The sequence below is a fragment of the Ambystoma mexicanum genome, chromosome 4q (assembly GCF_040938575.1).
Source record: "Ambystoma mexicanum isolate Mex_15411 chromosome 4q, UKY_AmexF1_1, whole genome shotgun sequence".
Classification (NCBI taxonomy): Eukaryota; Metazoa; Chordata; class Amphibia; order Caudata; family Ambystomatidae; genus Ambystoma; species Ambystoma mexicanum.
The window spans coordinates 1,222,006,446-1,222,027,713 of NC_090928.1; positions in this window are offsets into that span (position 1 = coordinate 1,222,006,446).

Genomic DNA, 21,268 nt, shown 5'->3' on the forward strand with positions numbered 1-21,268 from the left:
CCCGATACTTGGAGGGGGGTCTAGGACCCATGCCTGTTTGTTCTAATTTGGGTGTTGGACATGCAGCAGTTTTTACTGGGAGGGCTCGCCTGTTTCATCTGATACGCCGGTTGGGACACCCAGTACTCTTTAAGGGGGGCAGTCTGTGGTATTGTTGGTGTTCATGGGTTCCTGTTGCCATGTGGTTGTGGGAGGTGTTGGTGTTTCTGTTTCATGTGTTCATTTTTGGAGGTTGTGTTTGAGAGGTGACTGTGGTAGTGCAGTGTATTTTAGCGGATTGACGGTGTGATGAGGAGGTGGTGTTGTGAGTGGTGTTTGTTGGACCTGGTTGGTTGTGGGAGGTGGAATTGGGGCTGGTCCTCACTGTGGTGTGTCCAGCTGCAGGTTCTGCATGCTTGGACATAAATTGTTAGATTGTTTGGGAGATTGGTTGGGCAGGTTCCATATTTTGGCGCAGTTTAGAGGGGATGTTCTCTGGTGGGAGTCTACTCCTTATTTCTTGTGAAGTGGCTAGGCTGGTGTAGGAGCTTCTGCTTGTTGTGGGGTGATTTGGTGTTTTGGTGGTATGTTGACTTCAGGTCGTTTCCTCCGATGGTTTCCTTTTGCTCCTTTCCACGACATTTCCTTTTGTTGTTTGTTTTAAAGGGGGAAGATGTGTTATGTCTTTGTCTCCCTGAGTGGATGCAGTGTGCATGGAATGTTGGTGAGTGCCTGGAATGTTCCCTTCCCTGGGTTCCTGTTGTGTCAACTGAAGTGAGCTTGGCCCAGAGCAAGTGGGCAGGTGGATGATTGCCCTATGTGTGACTTACCTTCCCTCATACCTGTTATCCTGTACATGTACCTTGAACTTAAGTAAAGGTCTTACCTGCAGAGTAGCTCCTGTCTCATCTGTTCCAGAGTCGTTGTTATCACAATGCATGTTCAACTGCCAATCCGTTTTTGTCGGAAATGGTTTTGGAACAATCAACTTTGCTGCAATCAAATTTCTTCCTATCTTTGGGACTGATAGCCGACCCGTCCCATAAGGGCCATAATGGTTTTAGTTCAAGCTTTCTGGAACCCGCTCTCCTATATGAATCTGGATATATTTTGCTCTTTCAAGTTTTTGGTTGCATGCGGTAGAGACATTTTGAAAATGTATAAAATGTCAGGTGAAAGGTCATTTTTAACATTTTTAATCGCTTATACTTGTCCTATTCAAGCAAATCTATCTTGTGTCATCTTCTGAGGTGTAGGAAAAGGGAAGCCATACCCCCTATTGGGGTTTGATGATATGTATACCCCCTGTTGGGATGATATTTGTTATTAACAGATTTTAGAGGTTGGGGTATTCAACCTGTAATTCTACTCATGTTCCAGACTACAACTCCCATTATACCATGACATGAACAATACAACCTCGGGCTCATCAGATTTGTAGTCCAGAGCATCTGGAGAGCCAAAGCCGACAGATCCCCAAGTGCAACAAGGTGTGCATCCGGCTCAATCACAAACAAAGGGACAGAATGGGTCCTAACGCTAGGCTATGCTTTCATGATTTCAGGCATGCTCTGGCAGCCTGCGAATGTAGTGACTTGATAACACTGAGCATGCAGCCACTCAGAAACAACACTGTGCCTCAATGCTATGTTTCCTCTAATAGGGTGACCAGATTTAAAAAGTAAAAAACCGGGGCAGGGCAACTAACATAAAAGCAGGACTAACTCTTGAAAGTGGCTGTCAAGGCACTCCACTTCAGTAGCGGTTGGAGGAGAAGGGAGTTTAAGTGTTACTGTTGATATGAACACATATTATAATTAATTTATCACAAACTAACACTACCTTAAGTTGTAAAATGCAGCATTTTTTTCTATGGGCGATTGTGCATTCCTGCCTGCCTGCCTCCAATTATATGAGGGTGACTGTTCAAATCAGTTAAGTTTGACTTCTGCGGTTTTTGGATAATAAATTGCATGCTCAACATCTCCTACTTCAACAATGCTAACATCATATCATACAATATACTAAAAGGCCAGCTGTATGTTTGTCCGATGCAGTAATGCGCAGTAGAGACTGCCCGCTTCACCTCTTGTCACCGCTAGAGGGAGCTGTTGTCTTATGAAATTAGCTGTTGCCTTAGGAAATCTATTAGGCCAGCTGTACGTTTGTCCGCTCCTCACGCACTGTGTGGCCTGCGTACATGGGCTTTCACACTAGTTACTCTATAGTAGGAGAGCAATATTGCAATATCATTTGCTTGACCTACAAATGATCATACACATGGAACTATACCTTCCATTACTCAGACCTAGCATTAGGTCAAGAGATATTCAGAAATCCACAGTGATTTCCATGCAATCTGCATATTTTCCAAGTTGTAAAAGTTGCATTTGGGATAGACGTGAATGAATTCTATGGTAAACCAGATCTGCCTTGTAAATCAAGCTTTCAGCGAGCACATGTAGAACACTACCCATCAATATTATGGGAAGGGGATGGCGCAAACAATCCCGTTTGCCCTGAAAAAGAATTGTGTGTGTTCCAATTGTGTGTGTTCCAATTCATTAACTTATTTAGAGCTTCTTAAACTGTCCCATAATATCTTGACGGGTTTTTAAATATGTGTTTGCATGCAAAGTATTGTGAGTGTTTTACTGCTAGGGAGGCGGTTTCCTTACTTGTTGCTGAGCTCTGTCAATTAGTATTGGAGGCCAGCACAGCAAACGCAGGGGGGGGGCGGCAGAGGAAGGCGAGTGCGCTTGGTGGTGCACTCAAAACGCAAACACAAGTCCAGCTTTGGCCGGGCAAGTTTATATATTTCCCACAAACATGTTCCTTGCGAGCCGGTGGGGCTCTGCCAGGTAGTAGCCAGGCATTGACCTGAGCCGAGTGGGAGCCACTGTTTGGCCCAAGCCTGCCAAAGCCTTGCCAAGGCCCCCCCAAGATCACAGATGGGGATCAGTAAGAAATGACACAAGAAGTAGTGACCACAATGCTTTTCATGAAAGCATCGAAACCATGGAAACAATTGTAACCTTGTCTGTAAGAAAGCGCACAGATGCCTTTGGCCTTGGCGTGCTATATACGCACCAAAATAAATAAACATATAAACAGATAAAAGGAATTAAGCTGCAAGTGGTACCAAATGGATTTATTTCCAAAGCAGTCCCAATAGAAGGATTTTGTAATACAAATTTGAAAAAGACCATTAGCCAGCAGTTGCAGCCAGTAGAAACCTTTTGTAACTATTGGGTACGACACGATTTTCTGTCCAGGTTGATTGATAGTCTTGCCCCTTTAGCTGGGCAGAGGTATGAAGTGACGAGCACTATATAAAGCACCCCATAAGATTACTAACACACTCAGTACATAAAATGGCGGAGTGCTCTCAAAGGGTTAACGGATGAAGTGGTGTACTTGAGCATAGCCACCGCCCCTTCCGCAAGTTATGTTGGCTGTAAGTCGCGCGGCTATCTGGGAAGGTGGCTTACAGTCACTTCTGCAGCTGCTTCCAGGGGGGTCCAAAAAGCAGGTCTCAGAAGTGGCTGGGTGTATCCACCAGTGCTCACACCCTCCCCCAAACCCTTTCCACCCTCCCCCCCAGTGCCCGCGCCCCCTCGCTCCCAGCGAGAGAAATCCCCTGGCTATTTATCCCACAGCAGGGCCGCGGCTGACAGGAGCTGGCGAGGCCTCTATTCCCGCCCGCAGCTTTCTGAGCAGCGGAAAAGTCCCTGCGCACCCACCCCTCCCAGAGCGCTCTGGAAGTACCCTTCCACAGAGCCAGCCCAGCCAAACCCACCCCATGCACATGACTTACAAGAAAGCTCCCAACTTTCCCCATTCAAAAGGGTTGTGGCTTTAGGCGTTCCTCGCTTCACCCCGTGCTACTCCAGGCCGCATTTCCTATACACCCTTCTGCAGACCAACGTCACGAGCAGCCCTCCAGGTTTGACGGTGCATCAAGTGCAAAAAGTGACTTTGCACTGCTGAAAAGTGTCCTTGCACTGCCAACACAAACCTTGATTCATGTAACTGTGCAAAGTCTGTTTCTGCAGTGCAAAGTCAATGAAAAGTCATTCTGTACTGCAAAAATGACTATGCACTGACTTTGCATAGACCTTGCACTGCAAAAATACACTTTGCACAGTTCCATGAATCAGGGTTTTTGTCAGCAGTGCAAAGTAATTTTTCAGAAGTGCAAATTCACTTAGAACCGTGCAAAAAATTCCATGAATGGGACCCACAGTATGTATTTTGTTATTTGATATGATATGATATGGCATTTATATCGCGCCTATAAGCAAGTGTTTCAAGGCAAGACGCAGCAAGGGAGGGGGAACAGATGGAAGACGGAGACAGCGATCCTACTAGGCCGAGTGTCAATCAGATCACGCAAGTACAGGGGAAGAGGGAAGAGGAAAAGTGCGGAGTGGGAGGTGGGAAGGGGACAGTGCAGTACATGGGGTAATAGAATAAATAACAATAAGAGAAGTAGGGCCAGCTGGTGGCAAGTGCAAGGATAAGTGCAGACATCAGGAGGTGTCAAGTGCTGGCGGGGGACTGTAGGGATACAGAAAACAGTCACCAAGTGCGGGGGTTGCCAGGGAGGCAGTGCAGGTGTGTAACTGGCGGGGAGGAGACCTGGGCCCGAGATCACAGGGTAGCCAGGTGACCAGTGCAGTTTCAGCCAGGGGTTCAGCAGGGCAGAGGAGGAGAGAAAGCAGAAGCAAAGAGGATGTTTTGAGGTGCTTCCAGAACCAGAGATGGTTCTCCTCAAGTTTCAAGGAGGCAGGGAGGCTGTTCCAGAGGGAGGCCCCTGCTGAGGAAAGAGATCTACCACCAACTCGTTGCTTGGAGAAGCGATTGATCCTGAGGGAGTTGGAGGCAGATGAGCGAAGAGCTTGAGAAGGAAGATATTTAGGAAGAGAGAGTTGAAGTTATTGAGGCCCCAGGCCCCAGAAGGCCTTGTGGACAAGGCAGAGGGTTTTGAACTTAATCCTCGCAGCCACTTGGAGCCAGTGCAGAGATTTCAGTCCTGGAGAGATACGATTCCCTGGGCTTGAGGCCAAGGATAAGTCTCGCAGTCCTGTTCTGGATGAGTTGCAGAGGACGGAGAGTAGAAGCAGGCAGATTTAGAAGGAGGCTGTTGCAGTAGTCCAGCCTAGAGAGAACCAGAGCTCCGGAGACAGTGAGCTTCTGGGGGAAGGAGAGGAAAGGAAGAATACCTCTAAGGAGGTGCAGCAGGTAGTGAGACTACTTAGAGACATCAGAGATGTGAGGAGAGAAGGAGAGTGTGGAGTCGAAGATAACCTGAGGTTCTTAGCCTCACAGGTGGGAGCAGGAAGAGGGTCAAGAGAGGCAGGCCAGAGAGTGACAGGAAAGGAGGGAGTGTGTGTGCCGATGAGGAGAATCTCAGTCTTACTGGCATTAAGGCAGAGATCATTGGCGGTGGACAGCACTCCTGGATAGCAGAGAGACAGTCAGAGATGAGAGATGAAGAAGAGGTGGCAGAAGGTAGCCTGAAAATGAGCTGAGTGTTATCCGCATAGCACTGGAAGTTGGGGCAGAGAGCGGCAATGCAGTGGGCAAGTAGTGCCAGGTATTGGTTGAAACAGCCAGGGAGAGAGGTTAGACCCCTGGGGGACACCACAGGTAGAGATAAAGATAGAGGAGAGGAAGGACCCAAGTTGGATCTGAGAGGGTCGATCAGAGAGGAAAGAAGTCAGCCACGCCAGGGCCTGACCGGTGATACCCAGGTTATCAGAGACGGTTGAGCAGGATGGCATGGTTTGACTGTGATACAGGCAGAGGAGAGATCATGCAAGATGGGAACACAAGGGGTGTTGGAATCAAGGTTTGAGAGCAGGTCTTCACGGATGTTCAGGAGAGCAGTTTCTGTGCTTCTAGCAGCTCTGAAGCCAGACTGATGGTCATGAAGACAACCAACAGATTCAGTGTGAAGATTAAGCTAGGAAATGGCCAGCCTTTCCAGGAGTTTGTCCAAGAAGGGAGTGATGGAGATTGGTCGATAGTTAGCCGGGCAGGATGGGTTAGCAGAGGGTTTCTTAAGAAGAGGGTGCACAAGGGAGTGCTTCAGGGGGGATGGGAAGACTCCAATGACGAAGGAGTGGTTGCAGAAGTCGGCTAGAGCAGGAGTCAGGGAATCAATGTGGTCCTTGATGGTTTTGGAGGAACAGGGATGAACCTGTTTTGATGAGACTTTCATTGTCGGACTTGTCTGGAAACCTCGTCTGGGGAGAACAGGGGAAAGGCCGAGAAGGAGGGAGCGGAGGTGGCTGAAGAGGGGCCAGAGGAAGAGCAGGGGGTAGATGGGAGGGGGGGGTGGAAGAGAGAAGATGAACTGAGTTTTAGAGATGAAAGGAGAAGCCAGAGCTGTGCAGAGGGCCTGCGAAGGGACAGGAGAGGTAGAGAATGCAGCAGGATTGGCCAGTTCCTTGCAGATTTTAAAGAGTTCAGCCGAGTTGTTAGATGCCGCAGAGACGCGGGCTTGGATGTGAGCTCTCTTCTTGGTGCGTACAGAGAGATGGTATTGCCTCTGGAGCAGGTGGCAGGCCAATTTGTCAGAGGATGCACCAGAAGCACGCCATTTTCACTCAGCAACCCTGCACTTGCGTTTGAGGGTTACGAGGTCTGAGTCATACCAGGAATTGCACTTGGCTGTGATCTTCAAGCGGATCCTCATGACAGGGGCAAGAACATCAAGGGTATCAGATATAGCAGAGTAGAGCATGGAAAGGGCAGTGTCAGGGAGTGAGTCAGCTAAAGGGGAAGGGGGAGGTGAGAAAATGCCGGCGAAAGCCTTCACTGACACACGCTTCATGGGTCAGATAACCGAGAAGGTAATTGGCAGTGCTGTAATTGGCTTAGTCTGGGGGGAGGACAGGATAAGATGGAAAGAAAGGAGAAAGTGATCACTCCAGGAGAGAGGAGTGATGAGAGAGATATAAAGGGGAAGGTCTGAGGAGATCAGAACATCCAGAGTGTGTCCTGCAGAGTGAGTCGGACCAGAAGGGAGAATAGAGAGTGAGAGAGAGTTGTAGAGGTCGTGAAAGAGTCCAGAGGAAGGACAGGGAGCATCCAGGTGGATGTTAAAGTCTCCAAGAAGGAGGAGTTGAGTGGTCAAGACCAGGAGGGAAGAGGAGAGGTCCGCCCATTCAGAGAAGAAGGAGGAGATCTGACCAGGTGGCCGATAGATATTAGCCACAGTAAGGGAATTGCTAGGAGAGAAAGAGAGCCTGGTTCATAATGGGCGTGCCACACATTCCTAAAGGCAGCACTAGGGCGTGCATGCCACCCGCAGCTGATGGCAATTGTGGTGGTCACACAGGAATTAAGTAGTCGTCTCACAGGCCGTTGACTTCGCAAAGAAGGAAGTGCCGGGCTAGGGCAAGTGCCATGCAAGGCCTGCAAGCCTGTCTCAAAGCATGCTACATGTCAAGCAGGGGCCTCTGGAAGGACTAGGATATGGAACGTTCCTTATGAAGCGTGCAAGCCTGCCTCAGAGCATGCTACATGCCAGGCAGGGGCTCCTGGAAGGACTGGAGAAAGGTAAGTGCCATGTGAGGCCTGCAAGCCTGCCTCAGAGCATGCTACATGCCAGGCAGGGGCTTCTGCAGGGCTGGAGAAAGGCATGTGCAATGCGAGGTCTGCAAGCCTGCCTCAGAGCATGCTACATGCCAGTGTACTGGGGAGTCTCCCGGCTGGGCCCATAGAGTCGGCGGGTGCTCCGAAGCACTTTAAGACGAGATAGCTGCCCCTTTGAGATGGATGGGGGTGCATATTTATTACTCCAACACCAATCAATAAGGACAACTCAATGGTTTGGCAAAGGGAGTCAGTTTAATGACAAGTACAAAAAACGGGGAGTCATGGAAATCAGCAGTGATGCGATCGTCTGTCTCGCTTCAACTCCAACGAACTTCATAAAAACAACATCATTTATACTAAAAACTCGTCATAGCTGATGTGTAACACTCCAAAATTAATAAGCATTTCTATTTGTTCGGAAAAGGTAACTTTAATATAGGTGCTATATCTGTATATGGTAACGGAGTGAGGGGATTGGGTAAACACTGTCAGGTGGCCGTATAAGCCCTTCCTTCAAAAATGACTACTGTAGATGTCACTAAAAGTACGACGTCCCATTGGTTCTACTAACTATAGGACCCTAGATTATTTGGTCCATTGTGATTGGGTTGGCACCAACCTCATGCATATATTTCCACTTCGCTACCAGCATGCAGAATGGACAGCCAGGTGCAGGGTGCCCCCTCAGCTACCCGGCCTTCCTCCAATTAAGGTTACAATCAATCATCACTTCAACAACAATGTGTCAATTATGTTACTGTGGTTGGCCTCAGAACTGCATCTTTTGATTGAGAAAGTTCCGCTATCTTCTTCTGGGCGGATGCCACACGTAGGTGTGACCTCCTCGCTCGGATGGTCACGTGATGCAGACACCGTGAATTTGCCTAGTTTCTCTTGATTTGTGCATTTAATTCTTATTCTGCTTGCCACCTGCCCACGCTTCCTTATCTTCAGCCTTTCAGAAGCAGGATATTCTGTTCTTAAGTTTCAATTAGATGTAACTACTGTTAGTTTCTTCTATTGGTATGACCTTGGCTCCTTTGGCATGTGTTGCATCTGCTTAGTTTCGATTCAGCCATTTATCCTCGTTTTGCTAGAATATGAAGCTTGTCATGCTTGGCCTATAGTAACCTCAGTTGATTCTGCTTTTCGTGTAAAGTGGGTTTGCACTTATACTACTGTGCTTCGTTTTGAGGTAGATTATGTATATGGCACTTGCCACTCTATTCTTCTACTAAGCATGGCAAGCCGTACTGTTTTCTTAGCTTTCTTTCATTTCAAGCATATGTACAGGCGTTAAGTAGTTGGATATCTTCATTCTTGCTTACAGCTTAAGCTCCTTTCATTTTGACATTGTCCCTTCATTCTGTGTTCACAATCTCTTTATTTGTGGCATTTTGTCTCCTTGCATCATACTCTGGTCGCCATTTCTTGTATCTTCAAGTCAGTCCGGGCCTTCGTGATGTCGCCATCCCTCTTCCATTAAGGCCTTTCTGGGTTCTTCCGGGACAGTACTTAGACAATCTATATTTCGTCCTATTTGCTGGTAAGGTTTTCTCACATTTTTTTGAAACACTTGTGTATAGGCGCGTTACAAATGCCTTATCATATCATATCATATCAATGGATATCTTATTGTCCATGGTTTTCTTGGTATACGTACGTCAATAGGCGCTGCTCTTCTAATGGGTACTGGGCAGAGCCCTACTGCGGCTCTCTGCTGGTTTATTTGCTCAGCATATGTCACATATCACGGTGTGAACATTCCTGGTACTTCAAAATGGACAATTGGAGTGCAGGCTTTATTTGGGACCTCCTCTACACCCCCCTCTGGGCGATCCATCAACCAGTTTCACTTCCTTCTCTAGATCCATTTTGTTCTGTTCTTCTGTATTCTTCTTCACTTCTTCTCTTGGGTTCATGCATTCTTCATCTTCTGGATCTACACATGATGGCCTGAAGAAGTGTCTCTTTGAAGTCCATATCTTTATAACTCCCTTCAGGTTTCCTGTGTTTCTTACATGTTCGTCCTTGTTCCAGGTCATCAGTTGACATTGTCCATTCGGGCTGCAGTAAATCCAACTTCCCACATAGTTTCTGTGCTCCTTGGGATAGAGACATTTTGTACCTTCTGGCGCGTGCCTGCTGGCCTTCATAAAATCTCTTATTTCTTCATCAGTCAGGTCTTTGGGTTCCATCCTGGCTCCACATCAATCATGATCGTCATTCCTATAGCTTTCTTCGCAGTTTTCTGGCAATGCGAGATTATTATCTTGATAACACAAAATCCTAGTAATATCATCACTAGCAGGGCTCCTAGAAACTTGAATATGTCTGCCATCCATTGTGGGACCCATGAGAACAATGATCCAAACCAGCTGTTATCATCAACTTCGTCGGTTTCATCAATCATTTGGTTCTGTAATTTTGTCAGCATACCTATGGCTTCAGTTAAGGTTCCATTCTCCTCATCATGTGATGGTGTGAATATGCAACATGATTCTCCTATTTTTGCACAAACTCCTCCATCCATAGCTCTGATCATGTCAAGCACGTATCTGTTCTGGATAGTCATCAGTCGGATGGCTCTTAATTCTTCTTTAATTGCATTAATTCCTTTTATGGTCATGTTGATGGTCTGCAGTAACTCCCATCTGGTTATGTGCAACCATTTAGTATTTGCTCCAAACTGAAATCTCGTCATGAAAATCATTGCGAACACTGATCAGGTGAGGCTAAACAGCCTGTGTTCGTATGGGATTGCTTGAAAGGCTTCTTCTAATTTGGCAGAGAAGTAATTCTCTCTCTTCATTCGAGTTGTCAGTTCCACAGATATCTTCTTCCTCAGGTGAGCATCTGCCTTCGGGAAACTGTCAATATTCAGGTCACTTTTCGGGATCACCAATGCTGGAACGTGGATGTTCACTATTGTGCATATGCCTCCCCAGTCTCTTGGCAGTCTGATGTATGCTTTGGATCCACACGCCCAATAATGGTCCATAATCGCTGCAGTTCCATGTACCATTCCTGGAGCGTCAAAAACTCATTCACAGTTCTGATTTTCTCCCATCTTCCTTGTGCCGTTATTTCTGAAACAGAACCTTGGGCTTTCTAATGGCACTATCTGCAAGGGTCCTCCTCTGTCTTCGACCCATGTGAGTAGTTTTGCAAGTTTTGGCCATAATGGCTTGCATCCGTTTTGTACTATGTTGATGGTTGGCTCGTAGTGACCGAAGACCATCCATGCTCGGCATATCACTACTCCTTTCTTCCATCCGTCTGGTGAAAGCACTGTTCCCCAGATTTGCATTTGGCCTCGATTCTTCCATCTCCAAGCTTCTTCGGGAGTTTTTCCTTGGACATTTAGCTTCTGATTTGCTTCTCTTCTAATCTCTGCTCCTTTAACTCCAGGCTTCTCATATCTGATCACAATGTCTTTCCATTGTTTCTTGTCTTTATGTCCTGGACATAATCATCTTCATTTGGATCAGTTGCTTCAGTTGCCCATTTCAGAGAGGCATCACTACCCATGAACTGGCCTCTGGTATTGCACATTGCTACGTGCTACATACAGTGTGCTGTCCGGACATCAATTTCTACAGCCTCAAAGATCTTGTCTTCCCCATGCTGTATGTTAGGAGTGCACATATAAAACATTCCCCTTCTGAACTTCGTCTTTCAACTTCTTTCATGTGTTGGTACCAACTGTTGTTTCCCAGATGTGCTGTGCTCTCCAGGTAATCGTTTAGTTCATTGTCATCTCTATGCATGCTTCTCTTGATTATTAGTGTTTTCCTGTAGTTGGCTATGACTATATCCCTGAAGGCATCTGTATGGCTTTTTCTTGCTGGAGGATTCTCAGGTATCCTGGTCCATGGTGCAGGCCTTCTCATCTGCGCCATTTCAGTTTATCGAATTCTAGCTGCTTTCTCTTGTTCCTCATATAGTTTCTTTTCTCTGCCTAGGAACATTCGTACCCATACTGGCATTGGTCTAGTGTATGGCTGTACTGTGAAACTAATGCTTGTTCCTTTCGTTGGAACATGTATGCTTGGCAATACAGTTTCTGCGGTTTTGTTCTTCATTTCCTCTTGCATCTTGCTTGCTTTGGCTATGAACGGAAATAATGAGTCTACTATCCATGGTGTCCATGTAGAGAGTTTCTCTGAGTTGGCTCTTGTTTTCTTGAGAGTTTCTGGTATGATGGTTTCTTTTGGTTTTCCTCTTATCTCTTGTTTTCTCACAACGTCTGCTGTGGAGTTTCTTATGGCGGGCAGTCTCTTCTTCTCTGCCATTTGTGTTTGTGGTTCTGTAGTCATTGACACTAGGCCTGTTTTGTGTGCATTCCGTGTTTGCGTGCGTGTAGTTGTCAGTGATGTTACTTCATTCATCCCTTTCTGATCCTGTCTCCGGCTCTCCTTTCCATTTGTTACCACAAGGGTGTGTGTATCACGGCTAATCACATTCATTTCAAGTTCATTCACTCCACCATCAGATTTTCTAGGGACTGGAATGACTATATAAGGTATGGGTGTTTTTGTGGGTCTTATGCATGCATCATTAGATGGGCGCACTGAATTTGGAACGCTTTGTGCACCAATAAAGAATGCAGTTCTGATCGTTAATGACAATAAAATAATGATGAATATGATTCATAGGTACATTATGCCCCTGTAAGTAAGGCGGCAGCATTTTCTTCTAGAGAAGCGGGGGTGCCTCTCTTCTTGTGGGAGGACCAGGTTGCTGTTCCTGGCCCCCATCTCGATCATTCGACAAAAATGTCAATGTTATTATTTCCTTAACCAATATTGTCTTTAGAATTCTGCGTTCATGAGTGTTATGTGTTCCACAAGTGTCCCCCCTCTTGCGGGCGACAAATTGTCTCTTAGTTCAGGATACAGTTCCTTTGCTAGACTATGGGAATAATCAAAACAAATAACACTTCAATGAGTCCCCTTTACTGTGCATGTTCAGAATAGGTGAGCTCCCAATCCACCCCCCTGATTTGCTTCAATCCTGAGGACATGGTGCATGTTGGTCAGATACAAAGTGTAAGGACAGAAAATATCAAAAGCAATGAAGTTCTTGACGCTGCTGACTCCTCTCATTGCTTTTAATGTGTGGCCTGCTGTAATTTGCTGGCAAATTAAACAGTTCACCATGAAAAATGCAACGTGCTCCGCTAAATTCGGTATGAACCAGTCTTCCACGAGCGTTGCTGCTAGATTGTCTTTAGTCATATGAACTGGGTAATGTAACTGCTCCAGCGCTATTTTTAATTGGGCTAAAGGCATTACTGGTTTACCAGTGCTGTCTTGTCGCCAAAAGCTGTCAGAGGGGTTTAAAGAACACCCTCGACGTTTCCACAGGTTCTTCTCTTCCTGTGGTGCCTCCCCTTGGAGTTCCATTAGTTGTGTTTGCCCCAAATCGCTATAACTTTCAGGCGTAGTTCATGCCACTATCATCCTTTCATTGATAGAGATGTCTTCCACTTCCATGATCCTCTCATCTTTGGATGCAATTTGTTTGGCCTCTATGTCTGCTGCATGATTTACTGCTACAGATAAAATCTGTCCCTTTCGTGTGGGCGGCGCATTTCACGACTTCTATGCCCACTGGGAGCTGTAGTGCCTTGACCAGCCTGTCCAATAAGGCTGCGTGTTACACTGGCATGCCGTCTGTTCAGAGGTAGCCCCTCCTTTTCCAGGGCGCTAAGCCTGCATGCACTGTTGACGTCACATAGGCGGTGTCACTGTACACCGTTACTTCCTGGTCTGTGTGATTATCAATGGTGAGTATCAACGCCAATAATTCTGCAGCCTGCGCTGAATAATGAGATGGCGTTTGCGCACTGAGAGGTACTCAAAACTCTCCATTTGCTGTGTGCTTCATCACAGCAACACCTGTGTACCTCTGCCCATCACTTTGGTCAATCCTTGAAGACCCGTCAATAAAGACGATCTCTCCTCCTGCCAAGGCATTTTCTTTTACCCTGGTAATTTCATCATAGAATTCTTCATAATTTGCACAGTCATGCATTGGTTCTCCTTCAGTGACTGGCTATGCTATAAACATAGCTGGGTTCACTATCATACATCGGACTATCTTAATCGATGGATTTGATATGATTACTTCATAAGCAGAAACTTTCTGGGATGTCAATGTGTCCTTTGGTTTCTCTAGAATGGCAAATATCGAGTGCTCGACGTACAACGTCATTGAGCATCCCATTACGATGGTTGTAGCCTTCTCTATGGCGAACACTGCGGCATCTAAACTTTGTTCGCATGGGAAGTGGCCTCTCATTACTGGGTCCAGATTTCCACTGTGATATGCCAAGGGTTTGTACCCCAACAAGGTTTTTTGAGCTAGCACTGCTGTCATGACGCTGCCATTTGTGTGTGAAAACAGGTAAAATTCCTCTGCATAATTGGGAATCCCTAGAACTGGTGCTGTGCAAGTAGCACTTTTGTGGTCAGCTAACCCTTTTTCCATGAACTCGGACCATTCAATCTTCTCCTTCGTCACTTGGGCCTTCTTTAGGGCCTGAAGTAAAGGCTTAGTGTAAGAGCTGTAATTAAAGACCCATGCCCTGACATAATTACATCGGCCTAGAAAGCTCTGTATCTGCTTTATCGTGTGTGGCTTAGCCGTGTTCAATATGGCTTCAGCCCTTTCTGGGGTAACCCTTTTGCCCTCATGTGAGATCAGTTGGCCTATGTACAGCACTTCTTGCTGACAATATTGCAAGTTTTCCTTGTCAACTTCATAACCTTTCTCAGCCAGTGTAGTCAATAGCTGAATAGAATTGTGCCTGCATTGCTCTTCTGTTGTGCTGCAAATTAAGATGTCATCCACGTACTGCAGGATGACACTTTCTAATGTAATGTTGCTCAAGTCCATCTGTGGGACTCTTTTGAAAATGGAAGGAGACTCACAGTACCTCTGTGGCAGCCTTGTGCTTTTTAGACGTATCTGTCTAAATGTGAATGATGTCAGATCTTGTGAGTCACGGTGCAACAGGATTGAGAAAAATGCATTTTTCAATTCAATTACCGTGAAATATTTTGCCTCAACAGGTATATTACATGGAATTGTAGCCGGGTTAGGGACTAGAAGGAACTCAGCCTCAACAATATCATTTATTGGGCGTAAATCCTGGATTAAATGCCAAGACCCTCCCTTTGATGTTTTGATCGGATAAACTGCGGTATTGCATGATGACTCTGACGTCACTAAGATGCCCTGTTCCATCATTGAAGAAATGGTCTTACAAATCCCTTCATCTGCCTCTCTGGACATGGGATATTGTCGAGCTTTGGGTAAAATTGCTCCTGGTTTCAGTTCAATCTTCACTTCCTCAAACCCCTTCAATAGGCCTACGTCATAGGGGCCTGTAGTCCATACTGGGACAGGCACCTGGGCCATATCGTCATCAAAATACTCAGGACGATTTAGTGTCAACATCATTCTCTGGGGTACCTCTCTCTTGATCATCTTCACCTAAAAAGTGAGACTCACTTCCACCATTTCCTCTTTCATGTCTGTTTGTTCTTCAAACAGGTTGTCATCGGTGACGTCAGCCACTCAATATCCTTCTTCAGTAGCGATTATCGCGCACCATTGTCTGCCCTTGTCATCGTAACCGTCAACCAAGGCTACTTTCCCTCGTATGGCAGCTGTGTGTATTGTCAAGGGAAATACATGTCCCTTCTCCTCGTGCATCAGTATTTTGGGTCTAAATAAGAACTCATCAGGGGTTCTCATTATTTTGTCTGCAAGGCCTGGTATTTCTGCCATAAGCATGCGCATGCAATATGCGAAAATGTCTGGCTCTAAAGGTATGGCCCTCATGGCTATGTGTCCTGAGCATGCCCTAACTATTTTGCATACATTTGAATAGTGCATTCCTGGAGTTGAACATACTATGCCCTACTCCGTGAATTAAATTGTCATGTTTAACTTCGTCATTAAATCTCTTCCCAAAATATTTACTGGGGTCTGACGTGAATACAGTAAAGCACGTTCATTTCACATTCTCCTATAGAGACTGGAAGTGCGTTTGTAAAGGGGGCACGACTTGTCGCTCTCGTGAAACTTTGAGTATTTATGGCCTCGCCAGACAAGGAAAACTTGCCCTCACGAATACATGAGTGCGTTGCACCCGTGACAACGAGAAAGGAATATTCCCTATCCCCTATAATGCCATTCATCCTTGGTTCCCTGCGAGGGTCTGGTGTCACTGATAGAATAGAACACATCAGGGTTCCCAGTGAGCTGTCCTAGTTCATATACAAATTTGGTGCTGCTGGATTTCCTCCATGAGCAGTGTCATTTCAAATTCTGGGGTTCAGGGCCTGCCCTGTGCTCATTGGTTGAGACGGCTGCTTTGGTGCCTGTTGGGATTGTCCTTGTGGAAAATTCCCCATGCTCTGAGGTTGTGCAACTTGCTGAGCTCCTGGTGTTTGCTGTTGCACTGTGTGATTCTGTGCAATTCCCTGCTGTGAGGCTGCAGGTGGATTCACCATGCCTACTCCTATTCCTTGGCCGTTCTGCATCATGCCTTGATTTCTGCATGTGCGCGCCAAGCAAAAAGCGTGTGCTGCAAACTCTCATCTCAGAACAGGTTATCATGCCATGTTCTTTCTGGAGAGGAGCGCCAGCTACCTTCTTTTAAAAATATTTGCAAGGAACTTGGGGTTGGTCACCCTAGGTTACCTGGGGGCAACCAGACGTGGACTCCCTGCTCACTGTGCTCAGAGAGGCGCAGCTTCACCTCACTGATGAGGCCCAACAAGGCTGAAACCCGTGTATGGGGTTTGCTTTTAGTACTCTTGTTCAGATAGGAATTGCCCATGTGGGTGGGACAAAGACTGATATGCAAATGGATATTTCCCATCTGTGAAAGGTACAGTGAGCAAAAAGCGTGTGCTGCAAACTCTCATCTCAGAACAGGTTATCATGTCATGTTCTTTCTGGAGAGGAGCGCCAGCTACCTTTTTTTTAAATATGTGCGCGCTAAGTGCCCTGTCATTCTACACAGCCAACATACCGGTGGTGGTCGGATCATTTGCCCATTAGGCATATCTTGGTTACCATTTTGCATATTTTGAAAAGCTCCTTGATTATTTTGGAAACCTCCCTGATTGCTCTGCCATCCTCTTCCCCTGAATCCTCTTCCCCGTGGGTAAAATCCTGCATTACCCTGATTATTTTCTTGTGGACTAGCCACCTGCTGCATGCTTGATTCAGCTGCGCTAGTTAGCATGTCTCCTTCAAGGGCATACTTTGATCATTTCTTCTGCACCAATTTAGCTTCCTCACCCTTTTGAGTTGCTTCCTTTTTGCGATTCTTTTCCTGCAGCAATCTACAATAATGTGCGATGGTCAACTGTATTTCAGCACAAGGCTTGGCTTCAATTCCCACCAATTTCTTGAGTTGTTTCTGCACCAGCTCGGGCAGTCCTTGGCACAATATATGGTAAAACAAAGGTATAGATTTCATCCAAGATTTATGAGTCTTGAGCACCCATGTGTCTTGAAAATTCTGTATGTAAATTAACGGATCTTCAGACATTTTTTGCGTCATTATAGCTGCCATATCTGAAGTATCTGGGTATAGTACTTGTAGTGCTTTCGATACTGCAGCTCTACAGTTGTTAACTGGAGCTCCATCGCGGTATTAATTGTATTAATTGTGGTTACGCCATGGTAGCCTGCTCATGCCCACACATTGTCTGCTCTCTCACCAAGTATGGCAATTAGGAGACCCTTAATGTCCCCTATAGCTAACGTGTTTCCTCCTCTCATTTTTTACAACTCATGTATCCACTTTCCGGCTCCCGATGTCAGCATTGGCAGCTTGCTTTTCAAATGTTCTCGATTCATGTATGGCCTTGGAATATATCGCGGTCTCACACCCCCCTTCTCGAGCAAGGGAAATTGGGATGCATAGCCTTCTCTCTCTTCTCTCATTGTTCTTCTGTCTATTGCAGGGGTAATATTCCTGCATCGCTGTCTGTCTGGCAATGTCCTGAGCCTGTCTACATAGGGCGGTGATGACACCCCCCTCTGACCATGAGATACATCTTCATGGTCAGAGGCGGTGTTCAGATCATTTGCCCGTTTGACATATCTTGATTACCATTTTGCATATTTTGAAAATCTCCTTGGTTATTTTGGAAACCTCCCGGATTACTCTGCCATCCTCTTCCCCTAAATCCTCTTCCCCTGGGGTACAACCCCATATTGGCCTGATTATTTTGTTGTGGACTGGCCACCAGCTGCATGCTTGATTCAGCTGCTCTAGTTATCATAGCTCCTTCAAGAGCATATTTTGACAATTTCTTTTGCACCAATTTCGCTTCCTCACCTTTTCGAGTTGTTTCCTTTTTGCAATTCTTTTCCTGCAGCAACCTACAATAATGGGAAATGGTTAACTGTATCTCTGCCCAAGGTTTAGCTTCAATTCACAGCAGCTTCTTGAGCTGTTTCTGTACCTGTTCCAGCAGTCCATGGCACAATATATGGTAGAAAACAGTTATGGATTTTGTCCAACACTCATGAGTCTCGAGCACCCATGCGTCTTGAAAATTCTGTATATAAATCAACGGATCCTCAGACTCTTTCATTTTCTGCGTCATTATAACTCCCATATCGGAAGTATCTGTATATAGCACTCGTAGCGCTTTCCATACTGCGGCTCTGCAATTGTTAAATGGAGATTTGTCATGCGAGGTATTAATTGTGGTTACACCAGGGTAGCCTGCTCATGCCCACACATCGTCAGCTCTCTCACCAAGTATGGCGATTAGGAGACCCTTAATATCCCCAATAGCTAACGTGTTCCCTCCTGTCATCTTTTCTAACTCGTGTATCCATTTTCCGGCTCCCAATGTCAGTAATGGAAGATTGTTTTTCAAGTTTTCTCGATCCATGTGTGGCCATGGAGTATATTGTGGTCTTATTCCCCCCTTCTCAAGAAATGGAAATTGGAATGTGTAGCTCTCTCTCTCTTCTCTCATTATTCTCCTGTCTATTGCAGGGGTAAGATTTCCACATCGCCGTCTACCTAGCAATGCCCTTAGTCTGTCCACATAGGGTGGCGAAGACACCCCCCTCTGACCGTGAGATACTTCTTCATATCCGTCAGGCTGCGTGGTTGACTCTGATGTCCTGGTGCAGACTCACTAGTGTCTGACCATCTTATTCTTTTTTCCCTTGGGAGTCGTCTTTTGCTCCTGTCCTCCTCCTCATTTTCCTTGTGCTCCTCCCTTTCCGAGTCAGACATTGTCTGTCCCCAATTCGTGCAATTTCTTGCATCGTCTTTGTTCCTACTGATTTCTAATCTATCTAGGGATAATTCCCTATTCCCACTTCTTCGGGTGACATCCCCAGTGTCATATAGCTGAGTGCTTTGTAGGCGCTTGTCTTGGGGTATTTGTTGAAGCCCCATTTCATCATATATTCTATCGATAGTTTCTCTGATGCTTCTGATGTCAAAGTCATCGTCAATATTTGCCCTAGACGTGCCTGGTGATGAATCGTACTCAGGAAAAAATTCTTCGATGTCTTCCCAATCTACCACTGGAGCAGGTTTTTTAACCTCTCTCCCCAGATATTCAAGATTGCATGCTCTCTGTCTTCGCTTACGGTCTATGTCCTCATCAAACTCCTTGCGTTTCCTCACCTCTTCTCTGAGCCTATCTTCTTCCCTTCTCTTTTCATTTCTACCTTCCTCTGCCCTTCGGATTTCCTCATCTCTTTGTCTTTTTATTCTTTTCTTATGTATCCTTTGCTCTTCTTCTAACCTTTGCTGTTTCTGTCTGTCTTGATCATTGGCTGCTCTTGTGTTGCGATCGAACTGTCTCTCTTGCTCTTCGTGATATAGCTGTTCTCGCCTTTGTCTATCTTTCTTTCTTATACTCTCGTCTCTTAACTCCTTCTCTTTCCCCTTTCTCTGTGCATCACCTAACTTCTCCTTTTGTTTTACGTCATCAATGCTTTTGCCATCTGGTTTCAATAAAATGTGTCCTCCCATCCATTCGTCTTTTGCGAATGCTATTTAATCAGTTCTACTTTCATTTCCCTTCCATCACTTCCCTTCTCTCTCTTTATCGAGAGATGCACTTGTCTGTGCTTGATCTCCTCTTGCGTTCTTATGTCTCTCCTTGTCTCGTGGGACTGTAGAGGTAATATTTTTGTCCCTATCCTTCCCTTGGTTTTCATCACCTCTATGTGTAGGTGACTCATATGCAGGGTTGGTATACCCTGTGGCTGCTTTGAGTTCTCTCAGTGGGTATAACCCCTCATCCTTACTTTCCTCAATTTTAGTTTCGGGTGGGGCAGGTGGCGCGATAGGCGTCTTACCCCCCTCCGTGCATATGTTAAGTATCCAGTCTGCTGTCGGCTCTTCCTCCTTTCCCTGTTCAAACATTTTCCACAACTCGAGAAAAGCAAGTTGTTTTTCTAGCTTTTTGCCTGAATATGTGGCATGCAAATATGTCGTCATATGTTGTAAGACGGCTTTAGATAAAGACCCATTTTGTGGCCATGGCATAAACATTTTGTGGGCGGTACCTTAAACCCACTTGGTACTATATTTCTTTAGCTTGGGTGCGTGTTTTGGCAACTGCTTGCATAAGTGTGCCAATGGAGTTATATCTTTCATGCTTAACTCTGTTTCCTTTCCTTTTATACAACACTTGTCCATGTTTTTGTGTGACTTAAACAACTTCTAACAATATGAGCGAGCACCAAACACTGCAAGCTCCAATCCAAATTTTCACAAAAATGTCATATCTTCCAATTTACTCAAAAACATTAATTCACATGCGATTTCACCTCAGCTGTAAAATCGCACAAAGTTTGGATCTGTTTTCTCAAAGAAATGTTTTTAGACATATGATGTCACAACATTTTTTAGACATATGATGTCACAACAAAAAACATATACGACAGACGCTTGACAGACTAAACAGACACCAGCTGGACACAGATATCTCTGCCTCTAATCATTACCCCTTCATGGAGTGTAAATGTACCCCTTTCATGACGTCTATAAACGTTGTGCTAGCCTAATCGTTCCCCATTATGTGGGACTCTAGGTACACGTTTCTTCTAGCCACTATATTAAAGCATAGGAATAAGGTGAATCCTCTCACTTCTCGGGTGTCTCCCCCGGTATCCTCTCACTTCTCGGGTGTCTGCCCCGGTAACCTTTAATTTCTGGGGTTCTGCCCCGGTAACCTTTCACTTCTCGGTGTCTGCCCCAGTAACCTTTAATATCTCGGGTGTCTGCCTCAGTAACCTTTAATTACTCGGGTGTCTTGAGTCATTATCCCCATATATATAGTCTTCTCTGCTTCTAACTATATTTTTGTTTTCTTCCCGCCTCCCCCCCCTCGTTACCTTTTCCCTTTACTTGTTCTAAAGCATGCACTATTTGCCAAAGCATTCAATTTTTGTTTCACTCACCGCTCGCATGTTTCCTCTCTGGTCCCTCGGGATCACCGCCTTCGTTACCGCCTTCTTCAGTTTTTCACCCGCTCAGCTGCATGTAGGAATGAGAAGGGATGCATGGGGAACACGGGTCCCTTCAGGCCCTGACTGCAGTCTTTTTATGCCACCATTGTTTATGTCGACGGTCAATAAGTGTCTTACTTAATAATCGATAGTCGAT